At 36.1% G+C, this 26013-nt stretch overlaps 1 protein-coding gene across 3 annotated transcripts in view; it reads left to right on the top strand.

The window, feature by feature from the left end:
- The window catches only part of MNAT1 (MNAT1 component of CDK activating kinase), a 201635-nt gene that overhangs the window by 87622 nt on the left and 88000 nt on the right, over positions 1–26013 (top strand). The gene's annotated exons all lie outside the window — the stretch shown is intronic.

The raw sequence follows: 26013 nt of genomic DNA, 5'->3' as shown, positions 1-26013 counted from the left end.
TTTACCATTCTGGTGGGCATTTAGTAGTGTTTTGTGATTCTAATCTGCATTTTATTTTGCTGATCACTAATGACATTGAGCATTGGCTATCCTATTTTCTGAAATGCCTGCTCAAGACTTGCTAATGTGTAGGCGTTTTTTATATGTTCTGTATCTAAGTCTTTTATTAATCATATGTGTTGTAGGAATTTAAATTATTTGCTGGGTCACCTGGTTGGCTCAGTCAGTGGAGCATATGACTCTTGATCTTGGGGTTGTGAGTCCAAGCCCCATGTTTGGTGTAGAGATTACCTCAAAATAAAATCTTAAAAAAAATCATGTGCTGTCTCTCAAGGGATATAGGGATTTTTGGCTGTGTGATTTCAGTAGTGGCATTTGTGATCTGTTGCACACCTTCATACTTCTGTTCCAACTTGCTCTGAGAAATAAAAGTGTTTTCTTTTACCTACCCCTTCCCCCCGCAAAAAACCCACAAGCAATTCACTCCTGGCTTGTTTCTTTTCACTTTCTTGAGGGTATCTTTTGATACCTTTATTATTTTACTTTTTTATTATCCACCTGGAATTGATTTTTTTTTTTTTAAAGATTTTATTTATTTATTTGAGAGAGAGAGAATGAGAGACAGAGAGCATGAGAGGGAGGAGGGTCAGAGGGAGAAGCAGACTCCCCGCCGAGCAGGGAGCCCGATGCGGGACTCGATCCCGGGACTCCAGGATCATGACCTGAGCCGAAGGCAGTCGCCCAACCAACTGAGCCACCCAGGCGCCCTGATTTTTTTTTTTTGATATGATGTAAGGTAGGTGATCTAATTACTTTAATGCTTGTTGAGATTCATGTAACTTAAGTGTATGATAGAATACCTATTATTATTGTGTCCTGTAACAATTCAGCTTTTGGTTCAACGGCAAGGTGAAATTTTTAAATGACAGTTTTTATGTGAATTTATTAATACCACTGAATGGGGAGGCTGAACGTAATGTAGGTGAAAATCCAATGTTTATGTAGTTGAATGTTTTTATACTCTTTGGAAAAATCAATCCTAAAATGCAGAATAAAAAGTAACATTTATTGAGCATCTATATCCCAGGGGTTGATTTTATTGAGCAAATGTTGGTAAGGATGCCAACATTGCTTAGGACTTTGTGACCTTTGACAATTCTTTTTAATAAAAGTTCTTGTCTTTTGTTTTTATAACTCCATGAAATGGTATTCTTATTTTTGCAGATGTGAAAACTGAGTCTCAGAGAAGTTAGATCACATATAAAAGGTGACACCGAGACTCATTCTCTTTCTATTATACCTCATTATTTAATTAATGAGAATATTAAAAAACAGAATTTATAAATTCTCCTTCAGGTATCTTTCTGATTTGAAGAGAGCTAGGATTTGAGTTACTGCTTCTAATAGTGGGCTGATTGTATGGACTGGGTAATGTAAGGGACAGGAGCCAGCACAATGACCTTTTCTTTTCCTGATCTGCTCTACTTAAAGAAAGTCCAACACAACAAATTAAGTCAGATATACTGAACTTGGAGAAGGTTCAAGGAAGACATACAAATGTGATAAAGGGTTTTAGAAATAGATCCTTTGAGATATGACTGAGAAGACAAAATTTATTTACTAAACCCAGAGAAAGATAAAGGGTTAAAAATTGGCATGATATAATGAGTAAGAAATGAGGATTTAATTATTATGTATTGAGATATGTAGAGTTGAGACAGTCATCAGTGAACAGATTTTGGTTAGGGATGTTCACATATATTGTGCCTGATGAATTCTTTGAATTATATTTCCTAGGAATTAAACTCTCAGTGGGTGGGGACATGTTAGGGGTGGGATCTTAGAAAAATTATTTGTATAATTTGTGACTTGACTTCCTTAGAGATTTCCATTTAATCACTGTCTTATGCATGAATAGGAGAAACTTCATTTTTTTTTTTTTAAAGATTTTATTTATTCATTTGAGAGACAGAGAGAGCACAGCAAGGGAAGGCAGAGGAAGAGGGAGAAGCAGACTCCCTGCTGAGCTGGGAGCCCAACGCGGGGCTTGATTCCAGGACCTGGGGATCATGACCTGAGCTGAAGGCAGACGCTTAACCGTCTAAGCCACCCAACCAGGTGCCCCAGAAGAAACTTCATTATATATATATATTGTCTTTACTGTAGTGATAGTTTTGAGCCTTTTTTTTTCCCTAAGATTTTATTTTTTTAACTAATGTCTATACCCAATGTGGGGCTCAAACTTACAACCCTGAGACCGAGTTGCATGCTTTACCAACTGAGCCAGCCAGGTGCCCCTGAACTTTTAAAATAAGAGTTCCAGTGTTGTTTCTCAGTCAGGCATTTGTTATTTTAATTTCATTGTTTCAAATCCCAGCAATATAATTTTAGGGTCTTCTGTTTCTTCTTCATATCATAAGTAATTCTAATCTTTTTCCCAAAAGAATAGATATGGCTACCATTCCTGATTACATCATTCTCAGGTGAGCCTATGAATAGACTTCAGTAAACCAGGTTTTTACCCCCATTTGTTGATAATTTGTGTAGTTAAATTATTAAATTTTCCATACAGAAAATCTACAGATTTAAGTAACTAAGTCTTAGTCTTGTCTTTATTGGGGGGCAGGGTTAGAGGGAGAGAGAGAATCTTAAGCAGGCTCCACGTCCAGCATGGAGCCGGTCACAGGGCTCTATTTCACAACCCTGAGATCATGCCCTGAGCTGAAATCAAGAGTTGGACACTTAACTGGCTGAGCCACCCAAGCGCCCCATAGGTCTTAGTCTTTTGGGAGGGAGAAAAGCCACATTGGTCAGGTCATAAAATTAGGAGCCAGAATCTAAGGCTGGGAATCTGGTGCTTTTTCAGATAAGATGGTGTTCTAAACTTCACTGTGCTTTTGTATGCAAACTGGAAACAGTCAACAAAGGTTCCCTAAGAATTATTTTTAAGTATAGCTTTTGGTCCTTTGTGGGTGATTACTGGGGAGTAGTTTAGGGGAATGTGCCATTCATTGCCAAAGGGGAAAGCTGTTTGAGTATTTTAACCCTAATGTTTAAAAAATTTTATATTATCTATGGGTAAGCCAGAACAGAGCTCATTTGTGATATACATTGGCTTTTGTGACTGCAACAAATAGTATTTAGCTATTTATATCAATCATTGTTTATTCTTCTGATCTCATTTGAAGATTAAACTCTTTGTTAAAATGTTACAGAAAATTAATGTCCAGTTGTATCTGAAATAAAATAAAAATTATATTGAATAGTCAGTTTTGTCCTATAAAACCATAAATTTGAGCCAGTTTAAGTGCTTTAAGACCATTTTGTCTAAAAATTGAAAATAAAACTTGACCAAATATTATTAATCCTGTTTTTTTTTTTTTAAGATTTATTTATTTTAGAGACAGAACCAGTCAGAGAGAGAGAGAGAGCACGAGTAGAGGGAGGGACAGAGGGAGAGGGAGCGAAATCCTCAAGCAGACTCCCTGCTGAGCACAGAGCCCAATGCAGGGCTCCATTGCATGACCTTGAGATCATGACCTGAGCCAAGATTAAGAGTCAGACGCCTAACCCACTGAGCCACCCAGGTGCTCCATTAATTCTGTTTTTTGTTTTGTTTTGTTTTTTAAGAATTTTATTTATTTCAGAGAGAGAGAGAACATGAGCAGGCAGAGGGGCAGAGGGAGAGGGAGAAGCAGACTCCCAGCTGAGCAGGGAGCCCGATGTGGGCCTGCTCCCAGGACCCTGGGATCATGACCTGAGCCGAAGGCAGACGCTTACCAGACTGAGCCACCCAGGCGCCCCTAATTCTGTTTTTAATAGACAGTTTGCATTTACGTAGCAAATCAGAGTGTAGCAACCAAAGAAGTCATGTGTCCTTTATCAAGTCTTATGAAGATGCAAGTAGTATTTGAATTCTGTTTGTGGGGGTGCCTGGGTGGCTCAGTCGTTAAGCGTCTGCCTTCGGCTCAGGTCATGATCCCAGGGTCCTGGGATCGAGCCCCACATCGGGCTCCCGTCGGCGGGAGGCCTGCTTCTCCCTCTGCCACTCCCCCTGCTTGTGTTCCCTCTCTTGCTGTGTCTCTCTCTTCAAATAAATAAATAAAATCTTAAAAAAAAAAAAAAATTAATTCTGTTTGTGTGTTTCTATCTTTAAATGTGTTTTCAATTAGTAAAATTAACATTAAAAATAGCCTTATCAGTTGTTATGCATTATGAAATCCATTAATACATAAATGATTGAGCTATTTATTACTTTCTCTTAACAAATGTCTCTAGCTAAAATAAATAAATAAATGTCTCTAGCTATTTTGTTATTTCGATAAAATTGTAGTTTATTCTAATTTTCACCATAGATATCTTTGAAGAGTTTATATGTAAGTATGTAGAAGTTTTGTTAGTTCAGTCATATTTGGAAGGAAATGGAGGTTCTTATAAATTAGGATAATCTTGAGTACTTTAATACGTAAACCTTTTATAAAATGAATAGTTGCTCATGATTAAAATTGTAAATTTGAATTTTATTATTTTTAGAGTTATTTAAAATGGGTTGTCATATAATACTATTGTAAGGGGTTCAAATTGTGGCTCCTCTGCTACATACGGACTAGCTGTATGACCTTGGACAAATCACTTAACCTGATAAAGCCTTAAGTTACTAAGTTCTTTTTTTTTTAATTAAAAAAATTTTAAAAAGTTTTAAATCAAATTCCAGTTAACATACAGTGCAATAATAGTTTCATTTATACAATATAGTGATTCAACACTTCCCTACAACACCCGGGGCTCATCTCAGCTAGTGTACTTAAGTGTCCTTAATCCCCATCACCTATTTTACCCACCCCCATCTACCTCCCCTCTGGTAACTATCAGTTTGTTCTCCATAGTTAAGAGTCTATTTCTTGATTTTCCTCTCTCTTTTTTCCTCCCTTTGTTTATTTGTTTTGTTTCTTAAATTCCACATATGAGTGGAGTCATATAGTATTTGTCTTTCTCTCACTCACTTATTTGGCTTAGCATAAAATCTTTAGTTCCCTCCATGTCATTGCAAATGGTAAGAATCTTTTTTTATGGCTGAGTAATAGTCTATTATATATATGTATATGTGTGTGTGTGTATATATATCCCACATCTTTTTTATCCATTTATCAGTTGATGGACACTTGGGCTGTTTCCATAATTTGGCTATTATAAATAATGCTGCTGTAAACATTGGGGTACATGTATCCCTTTGAATTAATATAGGGTTGTTGAGTATTTTTTGAAATAATTACATAAAACTCAAAGTGCCTGGCCCATTGTAAGTATAAATGGGTATAGATATAGGTAAAAACTATAATAGACCAGTGAATTTTGATTGCAGGTAGAGTTTGTGACTTTCTAAATTTATACCATACCTTTTTGACTAGATATTCCTTATAGGCCCCCAAATGCCTTTAGAAACCTTTTTTTAAGGGACGCCTGGGTGGCTCAGTTGGTTAAATGTCTGCCTTTGGCTCGGGTCATGATCCCAGGGTCCTGGGTTCAGGTCCCAAGTCGGGCTCCTTGCTTGGTGGGGAGCCTGCTTCTCCCTCTGCCTATGCTGCTCTGCCTGTTTGTGCTCTCTCTCTCTCTCTCTGTCAAATAAATAAATAAACTCTTTTTTTTTTTTTTTAAAGATTTTATTTATTTGAGAGAGAGAGAATGAGAGAGAGAGAACACATGAGAGGGGATAGTGTCAGAGGACGAAGCAGACTCCCTGCCGAGCAGGGAGCCCGATGCGGGACTCGATCCAGGGACTCCAGGATCATGACCTGAGCCGAAGGCAGTCGCTTAACCAACTGAGCCACCCAGGTGCCCCTAAATAAATAAACTCTTAAAAAAAAAAGAAACCTTTTTTTTATATTCCATATTTCTAGATAACATTTCAGTTATACTATGGACATGTAAGAAACTGAAATATTTAGTGTCCATAGTTGAGGAAACTTAGAAATAACTAATTATATACTGTGAGCTTTATATTCTTTCCCATACCTTACTATGGTGAAGGGAAAAAAGCAGTTACTGATCAAACTATTGGCTATAGGAGTTATTGCAGTGGTTGAATTTATTCCAGGAAACTTGTCTGATGGTCTGGACATGAGCATAAGCAGAAATAATGAATCAGGGAGTTGTGAATTATATCAGTTATTTTAATTGTAATAGGAACAAGTTAAAATCAGTAAGATAGGAATAGTGGGAAGCCTTGATCCTTTAGTCACAGTCTGGAGGACTTTCTAGATATGTGAAAATGTGGAAATACTCAGTCTGGAATGCAGAAATAATGGTTTCCTGATTGAATTAATATATTCAACAAGCATTTTCTACAGTGTTTTATACACTTCATTTTGTATTGCTTAATGTAATGAGACAGATTTTTCAGTCTTACAGATATTTTTATTAGGTACCAATCAGCCCATCACAATAGGGTTTTTTTTTTTTTTTTAAGATTTTATTTATTTATTTGACAGAGACAGAGATAGCGAGAGTAGGAACACAAGCAGGGGGAGTGGGAGAGGGAGAAACAGGCTTCCCACTGAGCAGGGAGCCCGATGTGGGACTCGATCCCAAGACCCTGGGATCATGACCTGAGCCGAAGACAGACGCTTAATGACTGAGCCACCTAGGCACCCCCTCACAATAGGGTTTTATCAAGTACCTATTATATTTGCAGGGTGGTGTTAGCTGCTGGTGTTGAAGATATGATAATTTTATTAAGTGGGGGAAAAGAAGGAAGATGTGATTAAAGCAGTCCCTTAATATTATTTCATTTAATCCTCACACATATCCTACAAGGTTGATAGTGATATTACTGTTTATGAGGAAACATGATGACTCAGATAAAATAAGTCTCTCAGACTCATAATTCTGCTAAGTGGGAGAGCTAGGATTTAGGCTCAGGCAAGTCTGACAGATTTCAAGTGTTTTCTGCTACACTACCTGAATGGTCTTTGTCTTCCAAAAGTTGTCTAAGTGGGAAGTGAAAACTAACATGTAAAAATGAACTGAATAGTATTGTTTCTAAAAACCGTGAGGCTTTCTACCAAGGGACCCAAATTCAATAAATCCTTGTGGAATATGGTGAACTAGAATTAAGCCTCGAGAAATGTAAACTTTAAGAAAGATGGAAGGGAAGAAAGAAGCCATTTCATATTTAAAATGGATATGTAGGAGCATTCTGAGCAAAAGAATGGAAGGAGTGAATTTAGCAAAGTTCATTCTGTGGTTCCCAGCCAGGAGTTTTCTTCTGATGAACTTGCACAGTAATTTCAAAATGCTCATCCTTTCTTTGGCTCCTGAGGTCATGCTATGAAATTCAAATACCTAGAATTATTTTCACATGTCAGTAAGAGCTTTTTAGTAGTAATCAGTTGAATAAGTTAAAGGTTACTAAAATTGATATTTGGAAATGCTGAAATAAATCCATTTTTTGGTGTTTGCTAAGGACTATGATACATACAATATTTTTCTGAGAAGTCTGGCTGCCACAAATATTTGGCAGTCTTACAAGGCTGCATCTGCACATGTGCATGACCAAATAATTTCTGCAGTGCTTGTCAATGTGGTACTTTAATTTTTTAGTTAAGCAAATTTATTTTTTCTCTGTAATTTTATCAGCGCACGAACAGTATTGTCTTGAACTAATTGTAGTGTTCTTGTTACTATTTGTCTAATAATATTTGTAGCAACATTACTATTTGGACTCTTTCTAAGTTGGGAAATTCCTGTAGGATTTCTAGTACTGTTCCTCTTTCATTCCTGATACTGGTAATTTATATCTTCTTACTTCTTTTCTCTAGTCATTCTGACTAGAGGTTTATCAATTTTCTTGATCCCGTCAAAGAACCAGTTTCTTACGTTGTTATTTATTTTCCATACCAGTGATATTTACTCTTTATTATTTCTTTCATTCTCCTTAATTGGGGTATAACTTGCTCTACCTTTCTAATTTCTAAAGATATAAGCTTAGATGATTGATTTGGGACTTTCTGATTTTTTTATTACTGACAATGTTATTATAAATGTTCTTTTAGCCATTTATTTAGTTGCATCTCACACATTTGACATGCTATTTTGACGGTTTGAGTCCTCTGAGAGGCAGTTACCAAGATGGGTTTAAATGTGCAAGAAATGTGTTAGGGAAAATACCTGTGAGAGAAAATGAGGAGGCAGCTGTAGGAGACGGAGAAAATCATTGGATGGTGAAGGGGGTTTGATCCCAAGTGGAGAAAGAAACAAGGTTGGGTAGGGGCACCTGGATGGCTCAGTCAGTTAAGCATCTGCCTTTGGCTTAGGTCGTGATCCCGGGGTCCTGGGATGGAGCCCCATGTCGGGCTCCCTGCTCAGCGGGGAGTCTGCTTCTCCCTCTCCTCCCCATTTGTGCTCTCTCTCACTATGTCTGTCTCTCTCAAATAAATAAATAAAATCTTTAAAAAAAAAATCTTAAAAAAAGGAAACATTAAAAAAAAAAGGTTGGGTAGAAATGTCTCAGACTACAGTGTATTTTTCCCTTTTCTCTCTCTCTCTCTTTTTTTGTTTGTTTTGTTACACTATAGTGTATTTCTAAGGAAAGTTTGGCAAGGCGACTGGGGAGTTCTTGTGACAGACATTTCTGTCACAAGTTGTCCTAACTACAGAACTGCCTTCGTATTCCTGCCTCACTCAGTCACTGGCTAGAAGATGGCCTTAGTGCAAATGTGGAACTGGATTTCATAGTGTAGCTGCTGGGACTCTTACTCCATTATGCTCCTGCACTTGGGAGATGAGAGGTGCATTCATGTAGCCATCATAGTTGTGTTTTCATTTTCATTTAGTTAAAATAATTGTGTAATTTTGGTTTCGATTTCATGCTTGACCCATGGGTTATTTAGAAATGTGTTGTTTAATTTCCAAATGTTTCCAGATTTTCTAAATACTTTTTTGCTTGATTTGTAGTTTAATTTGTTTGTAGTGAGAGAATGTGCTTTGTATGATTTTAGACATCTTTGACATATTGAGACTTGCTCTGTAGCCCAGAGTATGGTCTATCTTGGTGAAGTTTTTTGTGAATTTGGAATGATTTGTGTTATGATCTTGGGCAGAGTACTCTTTAAATGTGAATTAGGTGAAGTGAACTGATTTAAGTCTTGTTTCCTCATTGATTTTTTTTCTTTTCTAACTGAGGGAGCAGTGTTGAAATATTCTAGTATGATTGTGGATTTAAAAAAATCAATTTTGCATTATATATTTTCAAGCTCTGTTTTTAGTTGCATAGACATGTAGGATAGTTACATCCTTTTCATACTTTCACATCTTTATTATGAAATATTCCTCGTAATATTCTTTGTTCTAACTACTATTTCTTTTTTTTTCTTTTTTAAGATTTTATTTATTTGAGAGAGAGAGGGAGAGACAGCGAGCACAAGCAGGGGGAGTGGCAGAGGAAAAAGCAGACTCCCCGCTGAGCAGGGAGCCCGAGGTGGGGCTTGATCCCAGGACCCTGAGATCATGACCTGAGCCACCTAGGTGCCCCTAACTACTACTTTTTTTGATGTTAATATAGTCACTCTAGCTTTTTGATTGGTGTGAGTTGCTTTCTTTCTTTCTTTTTTTTTTTTTTTTAAAGATTTTATTTATTTGAGAGAGAGAGAATGAGAGACAGAGAGCATGAGAGGGAGGAGGGTCAGAGGGAGAAGCAGACTCCCCGCCAAGCAGGGAGCCCGATGAGGGACTCGATCCAGGGACTCCAGGATCATGACCTGAGCCGAAGGCAGTCGCTTAACTGACTGAGCCACCCAGGCGCCCCGGTGTGAGTTGCTTTCTTAATGTGTACAGTTGGATCTTGGTTTTTAATTAAATCTGACAATCTCCCTTTGCTTATTGTTTTAAGGTAATTATTGATATGGTTTGGTTTAAATTTACCTTCATCAAATTTGGAAAAATTTTGGTGATTATTTCTTCACATATTTTTCTATTCTCCTCCCACCCTGAATTCAATTACATATAATTGATATTGTTACATAGTTCATCAGTGCTTTGCTGATTATTTTTCTGGTCTTATTTCTTTGTGCTTTAGTTAACTACTGTTGCTATGCTTTCAAGGTCACTGATTTTTACTTTGCTTAGTGCCTCATCTGCTGTTTATCCTTCTTGTTATATTTTTCATTGCGGGTAGTATGCATTTTAAATTTCTATATATTCCATTTGAACCTTTTTTTTTTAAGATTTTATTTATTTGAGAGAGAGGAAAGAGAGAGAGCGTGTGTGCATGAGTAAGGGGGAGGGGCAAAGGGAGAGGGACAAGCCGACTCCCTGCTGAGCGGGGAGCCTGACGTGGGGCTTGATCCCAGGACCCTGAGATCATGACCTGAGCTGAAGGCAGACACTTAACTGACTGAGCTGCCCAGGCTCCCCTGAAACTTTTTTTTAAAATAAAAGATTTATTTATTTATTTTAGAGAGAAAGAAAGAGTGTGCTTGAGGAGTGGAGGGGGAGGGGTAGGGAGAGAGGGAGTGAGAGTCCTAAGCCAACTCCCCACTGAGTGCAAACCCCACGTGGGACTCGATCTCACGACCCTGAGATCACGAACTGAGCCAAAACCAAGAGTTGGACACTTAACTGACTGGGCCACTCAGGTGCCCCTGAGAGTCTTTTTTTTTTTTTTTTTTTTAAAGATTTTATTTATTTATCTGAGAGAGAGAATGGGAGACAGAGAGCATGAGAGGGGGAGGATCAGAGGGAGAAGCAGACTCTCTGCTGAGCAGGGAGCCTGATGTGGGACTCGATCCCGGGATTCCAGGATCATGACCTGAGCCGAAGGCAGTTGCTTAACCAACTGAGCCACCCAGGTGCCCCGAGAGTCTTTTTTTTATCTCCATGTCTCTCATCATGTTCATGTTTTTTCTCTACCTTCTTAAGCATGTAGAGCATATTTATAACAGCTCTTTTAATGTCCTTGCCTGCTAATTTAATCATTTGTTATTTCTGTGTCTTCTTTTGACTGATTTTTTTCTCCTTGTATGGGTCATCTGTTTTTGCCTTGGTTTTGAATACCCTGGTAGTTTATGGTATTCCAGTAAATATTTTCAGACTTTGTTTGAGGTTGTAGTTAAGTTACTTATTTTTTTTTTTTTAAAGATTTTATTTATTTATTCATGAGAGACAGAGAGAGAGAGAGGCAGAGGGAGAAGCAGGCTCCCAAGGAGCAGGGAGCCCGATGCGGGACTCGATCCCAGGACCCTGAGATCATGACCTGAGCCGAAGGCAGACGCTTAACCATCTGAGCCACCCAGGCGCCCCAGTTAAGTTACTTATAATCTGTTAGATCCTTGCAAGGCTTGTTTATAAGCATCATTAGGGTATATAGGAGAAGACTTTAATGTTAGGCTAATTTAGCTCCACTTTCAAGGTGATACATTTAGAGGACTGTACCTGATGCCCCATGTATTGAGACCTTTTTACCTTGTTTATTGAGAATATGAACTATTCTGATAACTGTGTGAGCTTTGGAAATTGTTTTACCTATTGGGTCCCAGGTTATTTTCTTGGCCTTGAGAAGTTTACTCTTTGTCACATTCATATCAATACCTAGGCATAAATTAAGGACATCGCTTTGTAGATTTATAGAGCAGAAGTGGACAAATTATAGCACCCAGGCCAATCCCACCTACCACCTGTTATTCTAACTCAAGTATTATTGGAATATAGCCATACTCATTCATTTACATATTGTCTTTGTTTGCTTTCATGTTTTAATGAGTTGAGTAGCTATGACAGAGATTGCATGGCATGCAAAACCTAAAATATTTATGTGCCCTTTACAGAAAACATTTGCTGACTCCTGCTTTAGAGTTTTCTCTCTGTGCAGCATTTTCCTCTCTAGTAATCTGCCCTGGAAATTATTGCCACCTTGACAGCCATAATGTCTGATCTCAGTCTTTTTGACTCCCTAGCTTTTTTTGGGTTCCTTTCCACATATCTTGGCCTGGAAATTGCCTCCATGTAGTAAGTTGAGACAATATAGGACTCACTTCGTTTGCTTCCCTTCCTTTGGACATCATAGTCCTGTACTGGCTGATAGTCAATTTGTAAAACCATTGATTCTTGTGGTTTTTTTTTTTTTTTTCTAGTTGCTTAAGTTGGGGAATGGGTCATCCAGTCCTGGTTATTGTAAAATGGTCATATGCAAGAAAAACAGAATAATATTTTGAGATTCATTCATATTGTTTTGTGTATCAGGAATTAGTTACTTTTCATTGCTTTGTAGTATTTTATTTGTTTGAATATGCAGTTTAGCAATTCTCTTACTGATGAATATCTGAGCTGTTCTTTTTTTTTTTTTTTTTTTTTTTATTCTTAACAAAGCTGCTATGAACTTTCTTGGGTAAACTTACCCAAGATTTTGTGAATCCATCTTTTATTTTCTCTTGGGTCAATATACAAGTGAAATTGCTATTTGTAGGGTAGTTACTTGTTTATTTTAGAAGAAAATCTCAATCTTTTTCCCAGTAGTCGTTACATAGTTTTATACTGCCACCAATAATATGAGAGTTTTGATTGTTCCACTTTTTGTCATCAATTAGTGCTATGAGCGTTTTTAATTTTAGCTATTTTGGTGGGTGTTTAATGGCATCTTGTTGTAATTTTAATTTGCATTTCCTTTTGAACTAATGGTTTTGAGGATTTTTTCATTTGTTTGTTTGGCTTTTTTATATCTCCCTTTATGATGTCTCTTCATATCTTTTGTCCATTTAAGTAATTGGATTGGTGTCCTTTTATTATTGATTTATAAAAGGTTTTAAAATACATGGTATACAAGTTTTTTTGTCAGATACCTGTTTAACAGATTTCTCCTAGTCTGTATATAGCTCACTTTTTCGTTTTCTTAATCATTATCTTTTGATGAGCTGAAGTTTTTCTTTTTCTTTTTAAAGATTTTATTTATTTATTTGACAGAGAGAGACACACAGAGAGAGGGGGAACACAAGCAGGGGGAGTGGGAGAGGGAGAAGCAGGCTTCCCGTGGAGCAGGGAGCCCTATGCGGGGCTCAATTTCAGGACCCTGGGACCATGACCTGAGCCGAAGGCAGACGCTTAACGAATGAGCCACCCAGGGGCCCCTGAAGTTTTTATTTTTAATGAAGTCTAATTTATGATATTTTTTTCTTTTAAGGTTACTTCTTTTTGTATCTTCTATAAGGAACCTTTACTGCCTTAAAGTCACAAAGATATTCTTTTGTTTAAAAGCTTTAGAATTTTTGCTTTTACAGATAGGTCCCTGGTCCATCTTGGATTAATTTTTGTGTACGGTGTAAGGTACTCGTTGAGGTTCATTTTTTTGCACATGGATATCCATTTATTCTAACACTATTTGCTTAAAAGACTTTCTTTTCTCCATTGGATTGCTTACATATGTTTGGTGCTTTTGTTTATAATCAATTGTCTGTATGTAAATGTGGGTCTATTTCTGTTCTCTCTATTCAGTTCTTATAACTCCATCTTGGTTACTGTAGCTTAATAGCAATTTTTTTTTTTAAGATTTATTTATTTGAGAGAGCGAGAATGAGAGAGAGAGTACATGAGAGGGGGGAGGGTCAGAGGGAGAAGCAGACTCCCCACTGAGCAGGGAGCCCGATGCGGGACTTGATTCCTGGACTCCAGCATCATGACCTGAGCCAAAGGCAGTCGCCTAACCAACTGAGCCACCCAGGTGCCCCTACAGTTCTTGAAGTCAGGTAGTGTTAATGTTAAATCTCCCAACTTTGTTTTTTTTCAAGATTGCTTTCCATAGACTCAAAATTTTATTTTATTCTATTTTTTCTGTAGATTCAAAATTTGAGAATCAATTTGTTAATTATTATAAAAAGTCTTGGTGAAATTATGATTAGGATTCTGTTGGATCTGTAGATCAATTTGGGGAGAATTGAGATCTTAATAATATTGAGCCATGCAGTCTGTGAACTTGGTATATCTCTTTATATATTTAGGGCCTCATTAATTTTTCTCAGCAGTGTTTTTTGGTTTTTAGTGGTTGACATTGCACTGTCAAATTTGCTCCTAAGCATTTTATGTTTTTGGATACTGTTTTCAAGGAAATAATTATTTCAGATTTCATTTTCCTATTGCTTACTCCTAATATGTATTTTCTATACTGGCCTTGTATCTTGTGTACTTAAACATTTTATTTATTATTTTTAGTATGTGCTTTTAGTTTTTTTTTTTTTTAGGTAGTCATGTCATCTGCATGTAGAGACTGTTTTACTTCTTCCTTTCTGTCTTTTACTTTGTTTTCTTGCCATATTGCAGTGCCTTATTCCCCACCTACAAGGGAAAATATTTAGTCTTTTAATGTTATATATTGTATTAGCTGAGAATTTTCATGGATGCCTTCAGTTGAACTGAGGAAAATTCCTTCTGTTTGTAGTGTACTGAAATTTTAAAAATTATGAGTAGGTGCTGAATTTTGTAAAATGCTTTTTACTACATCTATTAAAGATGATTTTTCTTCTTTGCATTGTTAATGTGAGTTAAATTGATTCCTTTTCAAAGTTAAATTAACTGCATATTTGTGATAAATTCTGTATGGTCATGAAGAGTGTGTATGCAGTTTGCTCTTATTTTTAGTAAGGATTTTTGTGTCTGTATTCAGAAGGGTATTGGCTGACCATTTTCTTTGCCTTTAGATGTCTTTGTCTTTGGTATCAGGGTAATACTGATAATGTTTTTACCAGTAATGTCCACAGTGGTTTTTGTCAGGATATTTGGCCTCATTTTGAGAAGAGTTTATATGAAATTGGCATTATTTCTTCCTGAAATGTTTAAACTTTTTTTTTTTAAGAGTTTATTTATTTGACAGAGAGCGCAAGCAGGCGGAACGGCAGGGAGAGGGAGAAGCAGGCTCCCTGCTGAGCAGAGTCCGATGTGGGGCTCGATCCCAGGACCCTGGGATCATGACCTGAGCCGAAGGCAGATGCTTATCTGACTGAGCCACCCAGGTGTCCCTCTTCTGAAATGTTTAGAGTTCACTACTGAAATCATCTGGAACTCTTAATTTTGTTAATATATAGATTTTTGGTAAATTTAATGTGAAGAGAAACTGGAGTATAATGGTAAATTTAATTTTTAAGATTTTTAAAAAATATTTTTCAGAGAGAGCGAGAGTGAGCGCATAAGCAGGGTGAGTTGCAGGCAGAGGGAGAAGTAGCCTCCCCACTGAACGAGGAGCCCGATGCGGGACTCAATCCCAGGTCCCTGGGATCACGACCTGATCTGAAGGCAGATACCTAACTGACTGAGCCACCCAGGTGTCCCATAAATTTAATTTTTAAAATAGATATAAGCTATTTGGATTTTCTGTATTTTTTTGTAAATTGCATTTTTCAAGGAATTTGAGCATGAGTTATATGTATTGACATAAAGTTGTTTATAATATTTCCTCAAAATTCTTTTAATGCCTATAAGTTATAGTGATGATCCTTTAAAAATTCCTGGTATTCTCGCCTGGGTGGCTTAGTTGGTTAAGTGTCTGCCTTCAGCTCAGGTTATGATCCCAGGGTCCTCGGATCGAGTCCTGCATCTGGCTCCTTGCTCAGTGTGGAGCCTGCTTCTCCTTCTGCCTGCTGCTCCCCCTGCTTGTGCTCTCTCTCTCTCTGACAAATAAATGAATAAAATCTTAAAAAAAATAAAAATTCCTAGACTCTCACTTTTATTTTGATCAGTCTAGCTAGAGGTTGTTGATTTAGTCAGTAAGCCATTAAACAGGATTATTGAAGTATAATTTATATACCATAAAATTCACATGTATTAAATGTAAATTTTAATGACTTTTAGGTATATTAAAGAGATGTGCAGCCACAATCTAGTTTTAGAGTATTTCATCGCTCCAGAAGTATTTCCCTGTTTGCACTTAATTTTTATTCCCACTCCCAGCCCCAGGAAACCACTCATCTGCTTTCTGTCTCCTTAAAGTTGTCCTTTTTGTACATTTTCTGTAAATGGAAATTATACAGTATGTGGTTCTTTGAGTCTAGCTTCCTTAACTTAGCATAATGTTTTTATGCTTAATCCACGTTACAGCATGGCTTTGTCTGGCTTTAGTATCATGGCAATATTGACCTCATAGAATGAGTTGGAAAATATTCTGTTTTCTGGAAGAATTTGAAAAGGATTGGTGTTATTTCTTCGTTAAATGTTTGATGGATTTCACCAGTGAAGCCGTCTGACTTTGGCTTTTCTTAATGGAAGGATTTCTAAGTACTATTTTAATTTCTTTACTTGGTATAGTTCTATTCAGACATTTTCTTTTCTTTTTTCTTTCTCTCTCTCTCCCTCCCTTCCTCTCCCTCCCTCCCTTCTTTTAGTAATTTCAGTCTTCCTAGGAATTGATCAATTTCATCTAAGTAGAATTTTTATATGGTCAGGAGGGATCTCCCCTTTTCATTTCTTCTTGTGGTAGTTTGTCTCTTTTTTTTTTCCTTTGGTCAGTCAAGCTAACAGTGTGGCAATTTTGTTGATTTTTTTCAAAGAACAAACCTTGGTTTTATTGAGTTCTTTCTCATTGTTTTTTCTGATGTCTATTTTATTGATTTCCATTTTAATATTATATCCTTCCTTCTACTTTGGATTTACTTTGCTCTTTTTTTCCTAGTTTCTTAAGGTGGGAACTTGGGTTATTTATTTGAGATCTTTCTTTTCTAATATGGGCGTTTAAAGATACAAATCTCTCTGTTATACATGGCTTTAGCTGCACTAATATGTTGTGTTTTCATTTTTATACAGTTGAGAATATTTTTGTCTCTTGTAAGTTTTTGCCTTTAAGACTATTTTGTCATGGGGTGCCTGGGTGGCTCAGTCGTTTAAATAAATAAAATCTTAAAAAAAAAAAAAAAGGACTATTTTGTTGTTAGGGTAGCCCCTTCGGCTCTCTCATGATTATTGTTTCTATAGTTTATTTTATTCCACACTTTTTCTTTCAGTCTATTTTATGTCTTTGATTCTAAGGTGTCTTTCCTGTAGGCAGCATATAGTTGGATCTTACTTTTCCAGTTTGACAATCTTTGCATTCTGATTGGTGTGCTTAATCAATTTACACTTAATATAATTATCAATATGGTTTGATTTACATCACGATTTTGGTATTTGTTTTCTGTATATCTCATAGTCCTTTTTGGTCCCCTCTTCCTTGTTTATTGCTTCCTTTTGTGTTAAGTAGACATTTTTCTGTTGCACATTGTAATTTTTTTTACTATGTATATTTTTTGTTATGTTTTCGTAGTTACAATATGTATCTTACTACTTCATATTATACTAATTCAGTACCAGTAATATAGAATCTTTGATCCAAATTAGCTCTATTTCTTTTTCATCTTGTATACTGTTACTGTCATATGTGGTATGTTTTGTTATAAGCCCAACCATATAGTCTTACCATTTTTTTTGCAGTTATTTTTAAAATCAGTTAAGAGAAGAAAAGAGGAAGAAATATTTTCATTGAATCTTTTATATTTACCTATGTAGTTCCTTAGAGGTGTTCCTTATTTCTTTGTGAGAATTTAAGTTACTGCCTGCTGTCGTTTCTTTGTAGCCGGAAGGTCTTCTTTAGGTTTTGGGGCTTCTTTTTCTTTTTTCTAAATGCATGGCTACTAGCAACAGTTTTTGTTTATTTGGAAATATCTTTGATTTTGCCTCTGTTTTGTTGGATAGTTTAATTGGAGAAAACAAGTCTTGGTTGACAGAATTTTTCTTTCCGCACTTTGAATATATGCATTCTACTATATTCTGATTTCAGGGTTTCTAATGAGAAGTCAGTTGGTAATCTTTTTGGGGTTTCCTTTTTTGTGAGGAGCCATTTTTCTTTTGCCACTTTCAAGATTTTCTCTTTTGTCTTTCTGCATTTGTAGGCCCCACTAGGGCTTCAACTTCCCTAACTTTATCAGCTTTTATTGACTTTAGAATTAAGCTTTAAAAGAAAAATTCCATAGATTTTCATTGTGTTTTAAAAATACTTATAGCCTAGGGGCACCTGGGTGGCTCAGTCGTTAAGCGTCTGCCTTCGGCTCAGGTCATGATCCCAGGGTCCTGGGATTGAGCCCCGCATCGGGCTCTCTGCTCGGCCGAGAGCCTGCTTCTCCCTCTCCCACTCCCCCTGCTTGTGTTCCCTCTCTAGCTGTCTCTCTCTCTCTCTCTGTCAAATAAATAAAATAAAATTAAAAAAAAAATACTTATAGCCTAAACTTATTTTTTGTATGTTTGCTTTTTCCTCAAGTTTTCACAGCTTTGTAATTCAGTAATACTTGTTTGTGGAGGGGCTACTTAAGCATCTTTGCTAGCAAGAAATGGTAGTACTGTTTTAGTTTTTTTGTTTTATTTCATGTTGTGGCATTATATATTGTTGCTTTCAGATTTTTCTCCTGCCTCATGAGATTTTATACACATAGATCCATGTACACCTATTTTCCATATATTTGACAGCTAAAAATCCATATAAAAAATAAAGCTTATAGGAATAAAATGTATTCATTTTTCTTAAGAAATATATGATCTTAATATGTTTTCCTTTTGATGAATATTGAATGATAATCTTTAAGACTACATAGAAGATACCATAGCATATTTAGTATTTGTATTGAGGCATGTATTAGTCTCTTTAGGAGTTTATGTCCATAAATATTTAGTCTGGATTGTGTCATTGTCAAGGAACATCTAGAACTAGAGTTCCCAGCTGGGTACCTTAATTTGCTGCCTTATTCTTTTAGAAGTGTTACTATGAGCTATAGGCAGGCAACAAAAGGAAAGAAGGTGAGTGGGACAAAGAAAAAAAAGAAAGACTAAAACAGATGGCAGGGAAATAAAAATAATTAAAAAATTTCTTAATATTGTTTCTTTTGGATAGTTTTCTTGTTAAGCACATGGAAATACTTTGCACATTTGAGAATTACTGACTTCCTATATGCTATTTTTGAGAAACAGCAAATCATTCATGTAATATAAACACAGTTATGATTATTTTGCTGGAATTTTTCATGTCTGGGGTTTACTTTTTTTTTTTTTAAAGATTTTATTTATTTATTTATTTGAGACAGAATGAGAGAGAGAGAGAGAGCACATGAGAGGGGGGAGGGTCAGAGGGAGAAGCAGGCTCCCTGCCGAGCAGGGAGCCCAATGCGGGACTCGATCCAGGGACTTCAGGATCATGACCTGAGCCGAAGGCAGTCGCTTAACCAACTGAGCCACCCAGGGGCCCCTCTGGGGTTTACCTTTTCAAAAGATAAGTAACAGTGATTTCTTTCAAATCCTATTATGACAATATATTTGGGGGATCATAAACATAAATTTAAATTGGATGGTGCTAATGCAAGTATATGCTAGGCATTCATTCATAACTTACTGGGTATAGCCTTCTTGAATTATATTCTGCTCTACAAATGAATGTTATTAGTGGGAATGGACTTTTTAGGGTACATTTTAAGTCATTATAGTGAATTTTGAAATGTCTTTGGTTTTAGATTTCTATATTTGTAATCATATTAAAAGATCTTGTGATTGAAGAGTATATCATTTAATATACTTGCATGTAAATGTGAAGCATAAATATTACTAGTCCTAACTTCTCCTTTTTTAGCTGATAGGTTCTCTCAGCCCAGGAGGAAACTAGGAGTCAGAGTGAGAGTATTTAGATTCTTGCAGAGAGCTTTTAGATTCATAGTTCAATTCTTTTTTCATTTTCATAGTGTCTCTTGAGTTAGAATGAAAAGTAGGAGAGAGATGGGTAAAGGCAGAAATGAAAGAAGGAAAATAATTTGTTATAAGAAGTAATGTTAAAAAAAAAAAAAAAGTAACGTTAGACCTGAACCAACCATATTATCAGTGGTACATTGCCCTTGTGTATGCTTAGGCTCTTGAATGAGGATTATTGATAATGATATGGCTCTGTGAAATAGTCTTTTTATTTCTGTATTACTGATTTTAGTTTTAGAAGTTAGAGCCATACGTGTAATTGCGCATTTCTGGTGCAAGGCCTCTTATCTTTGAAATGGTGAAAGAATGTTGCATACTTTTTCACTGCTGTCACCAGTTCTAGCAAAGTTCCATTATGTTTTATCAAAGGCTATCAAACTTTCCCCTCTGTTCTCTATAGTGGCAACTTGCACTTTTCCAGTAGGAGCATTTGACTTGAGAAAGTAATGGGAAGTAATTGTAGGCTCCTGTCATTCTATTCAATATTACAGAATGTGCCTCTTATTTTTGTGTTTATTTTTTTGCCTTTTTACAGAAGGTAGGTAGGATAGCAGTGTGATTAGGAATAGATAAGGATTTTAATGTCAGACTGAGTGGGTTAAAATTCTGGCTCTGTAAGTTAATGCTTATGGGACATAGGTAAATAACTTTATTCATTTGGAATAATATAAACCTTATTCATTGGAATGTACCTTGCAGTGTGGCAGGTTTGTTTTTTTTTTTAAGATTTTATTTATTTGCGAGAGAGAGAAAAAGAGCAGGGGGGAAGGGCAGAGGTAGAGGGAGAAGCAGACTCCCAGCTAGGCAAGGATCCTGAACGTGGGACTCAATCCCTGGATCCTGGGACCATGACCTGAGCCAAAGGCAGACCCTTAACTGACTGAGCCACCCAAGCGTCCCTCAGAGAAGATATTTTGAATGATTTTCTTAGATATTATCAATTATAAAGACAAACTCTTTTCCAGATGTAACATAGTAGTTCTTCCATTGATAGCACAGTAGATGAATTATTGTTTTAAAGAAACTGACAACAACAAAGTAAAAGGGGGAGAGTGATTAAGTGACTAATTCCAAATATAAGATAAATCTTAGAACTAGATATAGAATTGCCCAAATTTTAAGTGGTCTAAAGACAAAGGGAGAATCATCTATTCTAAGTTATAAATATGCAATAGGAAATAGTGGTATATTTCATTAAAATGACTCTTTAAGTTGTTGAAGGATGACTCTTTAAGTTGTTGAAGGATGACTCTTTAAGTTGTTGAAGGATGACTTAAGGATAATTTCATTTTGCAGATAGTAGGAACCCCAAAAGTAACTCCATTCTTTATTGGGTTCACATTTTTTTTTTAAGATTTTTATTTATTTATTTATTTGACAGAGAGACACAGCGAGAGAGGGAACACAAGCAGGGGGAGTGGGGGAGGGAGAAGCAGGCCTCCCGCGGAGCAGGGAGCCCTTTGTGGGGCTCAATCCCAGGACCCTGGGATCATGACCTGAGCTGAAGGCAGACGCTTAATGACTGAGCCACCCAGGTGCCCCTGGGTTCACATTTTATAAGAATTTCTATTGAGCAGATATTGTCTGGTGAATATATATACAAAAAACCCTTTGATCTGGCCATCAATTCGAATTATTGGAAGCAGAAATCAAGAATTCAGAGCAAGTCAAAGCCTTAAATCAGCTCATAGTTAAGAAACAATCTGGTGCTTTCTTTACTAAAATAACTGTAGATTAAGAAGCTTCCTAAGTATGAATTTGTATTTTGTATTACTATGGTGATATATGTCAATCCATTTTTCTCAGTCAGAACATACCTTTCTTCAATAAGAATCATATATCCTAGGAAGTCTTATGAAACAAAGAAACTGAAGAGAAGTTCTAATTCAACTTTTATAAGAGATATTGTGGTTTGTGTGTATTAACAGATATGTAGAGTTTTATCTCTGTCCTCTGCATTTCATCTCCATTTAGTTAGGTGTGTATGTTTATGCATTTGTTTGGGTACAGAGGCATATTTAAAGAGTATTTTGGTGCTTTGGCCTATCTTGGTAAGTGTGAGGTATTTAGCCATAGACAGGGATATTGAAGAAGGGGTTAAAAAATCCAGTGTCTGCTAAGACTGGAGGTGATCTTTAATATCCTGTCTACCTACTTCTGAGATTGTCTGAATTTCATTTTTAGACACTTAGATTTTAGCCAGGGCTTCTACCTTCCCAGTCTTTATCATGGTACTTCAGTTGAGTCTTTGTGAAAAATGTTAATGCTTTTTGAGAGTCTTTTTTTATATAAGAAAATATGAAGATGAAAAAAATTGGCCCAGATAATTTGTTGACACTTACTAAAAATACAAAAACATTAAGCAAGATACAAAATGATCAGTGAATATTTCTTAGCCCATGACTTTAAAAAGCAACTGCTGGTTTGTATTTTGTTCTGGAGAAAAAAGTTTTACAAATGTTCTTTTTAAAAGCAATAATAATCTAATAAAAACCAGATGTCCACCAAGCAAAATCATGCAATTCAATTTCTTTCTTCCTAACACCTTAGTGATATCAGGAAGTTTTGATTGCAGTGAGATACAGGTTGGTGACTTCAGATCAGGGGGAACACATTAGGAGTCAAGTCAGTAAGTTTGAGTGGAGTGTTTCCAATTAGGATCTTAGTATTAACAGTGTTGTGGGCACATAATAATGCCTGGGAAAGGCGCTGGGTGCTGGATAGGAATGCAAAAGGCAAAACGAGAGAAGCTAAAATTTTGGAAATTCAGAATTTTTGCCTAAGGCCAGGGTTGCACCCAGGAAAGATGAAGTAAACAAGGAAGTTTTCTCTCGTGTATTGCTCCCAAGGCTCAAGACTAAATTTAAGATAATTAATTTGTTTTATATATTGTTGGCCTAGGATTGTACCATCATTTACAACTTTGTTTCTGTAGAAAGATGCTTTGAGTGAGTTCTAACTTATAAACAGACTTTTGATAGGTTACCATTCATATATTGATGGCCTGTGGTGACTATCTGGTGAAAGTGACTAAGAGATGGTCTGTGAAGATGGTGTGAGATATTCCTCATCTTCATGAAGGTGATGATACAGTAGTAGTAGTAGTAATAATTGCTAGCATTTTTGTAGACACTTGACTCTGCTGTGTCCTTTAAATACATTTTATTTGATCCTTGTAAAATAATTTTACAAGTGAAACTGAGGCTTGCTAAAAAAAAAGTTGCTTAAGGTAGAGCTAGGATTTGACTCTTTAGACTCCAAAGCCTGTGTATTTAGCATTGTTTCTTATAAGGGGACACACAATATGGGGAATTTAAAAGAATAGGGTATTATAGGCATGTAATGTGTATGCTTGCATTCTTGCTGGCCAGATGAGCTATAGATGGGAAAGCTGTTGTAGTGTGAAGAACCACAATAAGTGGAGACTGGGATTGTTCTTACAGCTGCTTTAAGTTATTTGGAGGTTAACCTGGGTTAACCTGCTTGACATTGTCACTATGGGTTCTTTGGATGTTATTTTTAATTACAGTTACACTTAAGAGTAGTTTTGGATATTTTGGAAATCATGAAGCACATGCATTTCAAAATGAGTTAGAGAGCTTAGGCATTTAAAAAATACCACCCGTGTTGACATAGTATTAGAGCATAGTGTAAAATCAGGTCTTGAGACATTTTTTACATATTTGATTCATATTTTATAGTTATTCTCATCGATTTTTATATTGTCTCATGTGGTATAGATTAATACAATGAATAAAACTGGTTAGTAATTTTCTTGCATGTTAATTATATCTAAAGATGTAATGCCTGCAGAAACACTTAAAATTTAATATAATTCAGTTTTTCCTGAAAGATCATATATTTTGAGAAAAAATGTTTCAGCAATGAATAAAAAATATGTCCAAATTCATAAACTTCTACTTGTATGCTCTAGATAGAGAAAGTATTAGGGATATAAACTGTTTAAAACATTCTTTCTTAGAAGTGAAACAACATGAATATGTTGCTTAAAATGTTAAACATTAATGAAAGAAATTTCTTATTTAACTCTTCAGTTATTTTGTCTTTATGCAATATATTTGGTGCCATCGCTGAACATGTCTGTTTCTCTCACTGATGAACCTGATTCCTAAAATGTGTCAGATTTTTTTCACCACTAAAAAATCAGTTCAGTGGTCAATTTTTAAAAAATATTTTTTTTAATTAAAATTTTTTATTCCAGGGGTGCCTGGGTGGCTCAGTCATTAAGTGTCTGCCTTCGGCTCAGGTCATGATCCCAGGGTCCTGGGATCGAGCTCCGCATCGGGCTCCCTGCTCCGCGGGAAGCCTGCTTCTCCCTCTTCTACTTCCCCTGCTTGTGTTCCCTCTCTTGCTGTGTCTCTCTCTGTCAAATAAATAGATAAAAATCTTTAAAAAAAATAAAATAAAATAAAATTTTTTATTCCAATCAAATACACATAACAAAGTTTTCCATTTTAACCATTTTTAAGTGTACAGTTCAGTGGTATTAAATACATTAATATTGTGCAACAATCACCACCATCAATCTCCATAACTCTTCCTCTTGTAAAACTGAAACTTTATGCCCATTAAACAGTACTCCCACCCCCTCCATAGGTCTACAGACATTTTTTTTCAATTGTTTATATACTTACTAGTAATGAAAAAATGAAAAGAATTTAGAACAAGGAAATATTCACCTGAATCAACATATTTTAGTTTCCTTTATGTTGAGCAATTAGCCGATAAGCTAGTTTGAACCTGACTTCCAGGATAGAATACTTTTGAAGTTATATTAGTTTCTTTGTGTTCAATAAGGCAAATCTTGATGATATATCAATTAGCAAATCCTGAAGAATTGATGTAAATGGTGTGGGTAATTCCTGTTATAAGAGATACTTCTTAGAACTCATGAACTCCTTCCCCCAGGGTATCAGATCTGCTGTTGAATAGAGGAAGTAGCCTGGCAGCAGTCTTGTGTATCTGAGCTGAGTTTGGAATTGTTTAGAATGGGAAGTGTTTTTAAAACACTATGGGAAAGCTAATTAAAATTGAACTTTGAAAAAAAGAAAACGCAAAACAGTGTAGAAGCAAAGGTTAGTGTTTTCTCTCAAATGTTTTTAAAGGTCTATATAAGAGTACCGTACTGTTTTTAACTTGTTAAAGTATAGATCCTTGAGGACATATTTATTACTTAATTACATTGACCTTGCTAAAAGCAGCAAGGCAGGTAATTATCTAGGTCTGAGTATTAGAAGTATTATTATTTTTGAATAAATATTAAGAGATTAAATTTAACATCTTAGTACATATGCTTTGTGTGTTGTTAGCTTTTTCCTAATGTAAAATGAATCTCAATATGCCATATGACTGGTGACAAATAAGAAAGTCTTTGTGCAATTAAGAGAAGATCTGTTTGTTTAAGAGTTCTCAAAGGTTGTAAAAGATTATACTTGGCTATATGTGAAGGATAAATGTTGTGCAATAATGCCCCTTAGTTCCCCTTTTATAATAAATCTCAGCTGTGTGTTCAGCACAAGGGCTCCGTGCCAAAAAGAACAGGTTCAACTTGTCTGTGAGGATTTGCACCACAGTAAAGTGCACAACTGCTTTTGTAGAGGTCATTGTAGAGGTCACAGGCATGTACAGTTGAATGAAAGCAACTTTAAAAACATGGTAAAACAGATAGTGTTATTTAAGATTCAAGAATAGATGTTAACGTAAAACATTAAAAGGATAGAAAATCATAAAAAGAACCCTCACATACATTTTTCACTTTATGTTTTCAAATGGATTTAAAACAATTTCTTTGTCAACTTACTCAGCATATTTTAAAATAACTTCATAATCACTTTTTTTTTTAAGATTCGTTTATTTTAGAGAGAGCAGGGGGAGGGTCAGAGAGAGAGGGAGAGAAGCAGACTCTGCTGAATGTGGAGCCTGGTGGACGGGCCTCTTGATCCCAGGGCCCTGACTTCATGACCTAAGCTGAAACCAGGAGTTGGATGCTCAACTGACTGAGCCACCCAGGCGCCCCCATAATCACTTTCATAATAATTGCCCAGACTTGGAAACATTGACTACTTTAATGTTTGTAAAATTCTGAGGAGTGTTCTGAACAGAGTTCGTATAATAAAGGTAGGATATGACCATGGTAAAATGAAGTGTGTGTGTGTGTGTGTGTGTTGGGGGGGTGGGCCCAAAGGAGTGTGGGTATATGACCATGGTAAAATGAATGTGTGTGTGTGTGTGTTGGGGGGTGGGCCCAAAGGAGTGTGGGTA

Source organism: Mirounga leonina, unplaced genomic scaffold (genome assembly GCF_011800145.1).
Source record: "Mirounga leonina isolate KUSES-001 unplaced genomic scaffold, KU_Mleo_1.0 Mir_82, whole genome shotgun sequence".
Taxonomy (NCBI): domain Eukaryota; kingdom Metazoa; phylum Chordata; class Mammalia; order Carnivora; family Phocidae; genus Mirounga; species Mirounga leonina.
The sequence above is the reverse complement of the archived record's forward strand: the minus strand, read 5'-3'. Positions and strand labels throughout refer to the sequence as shown.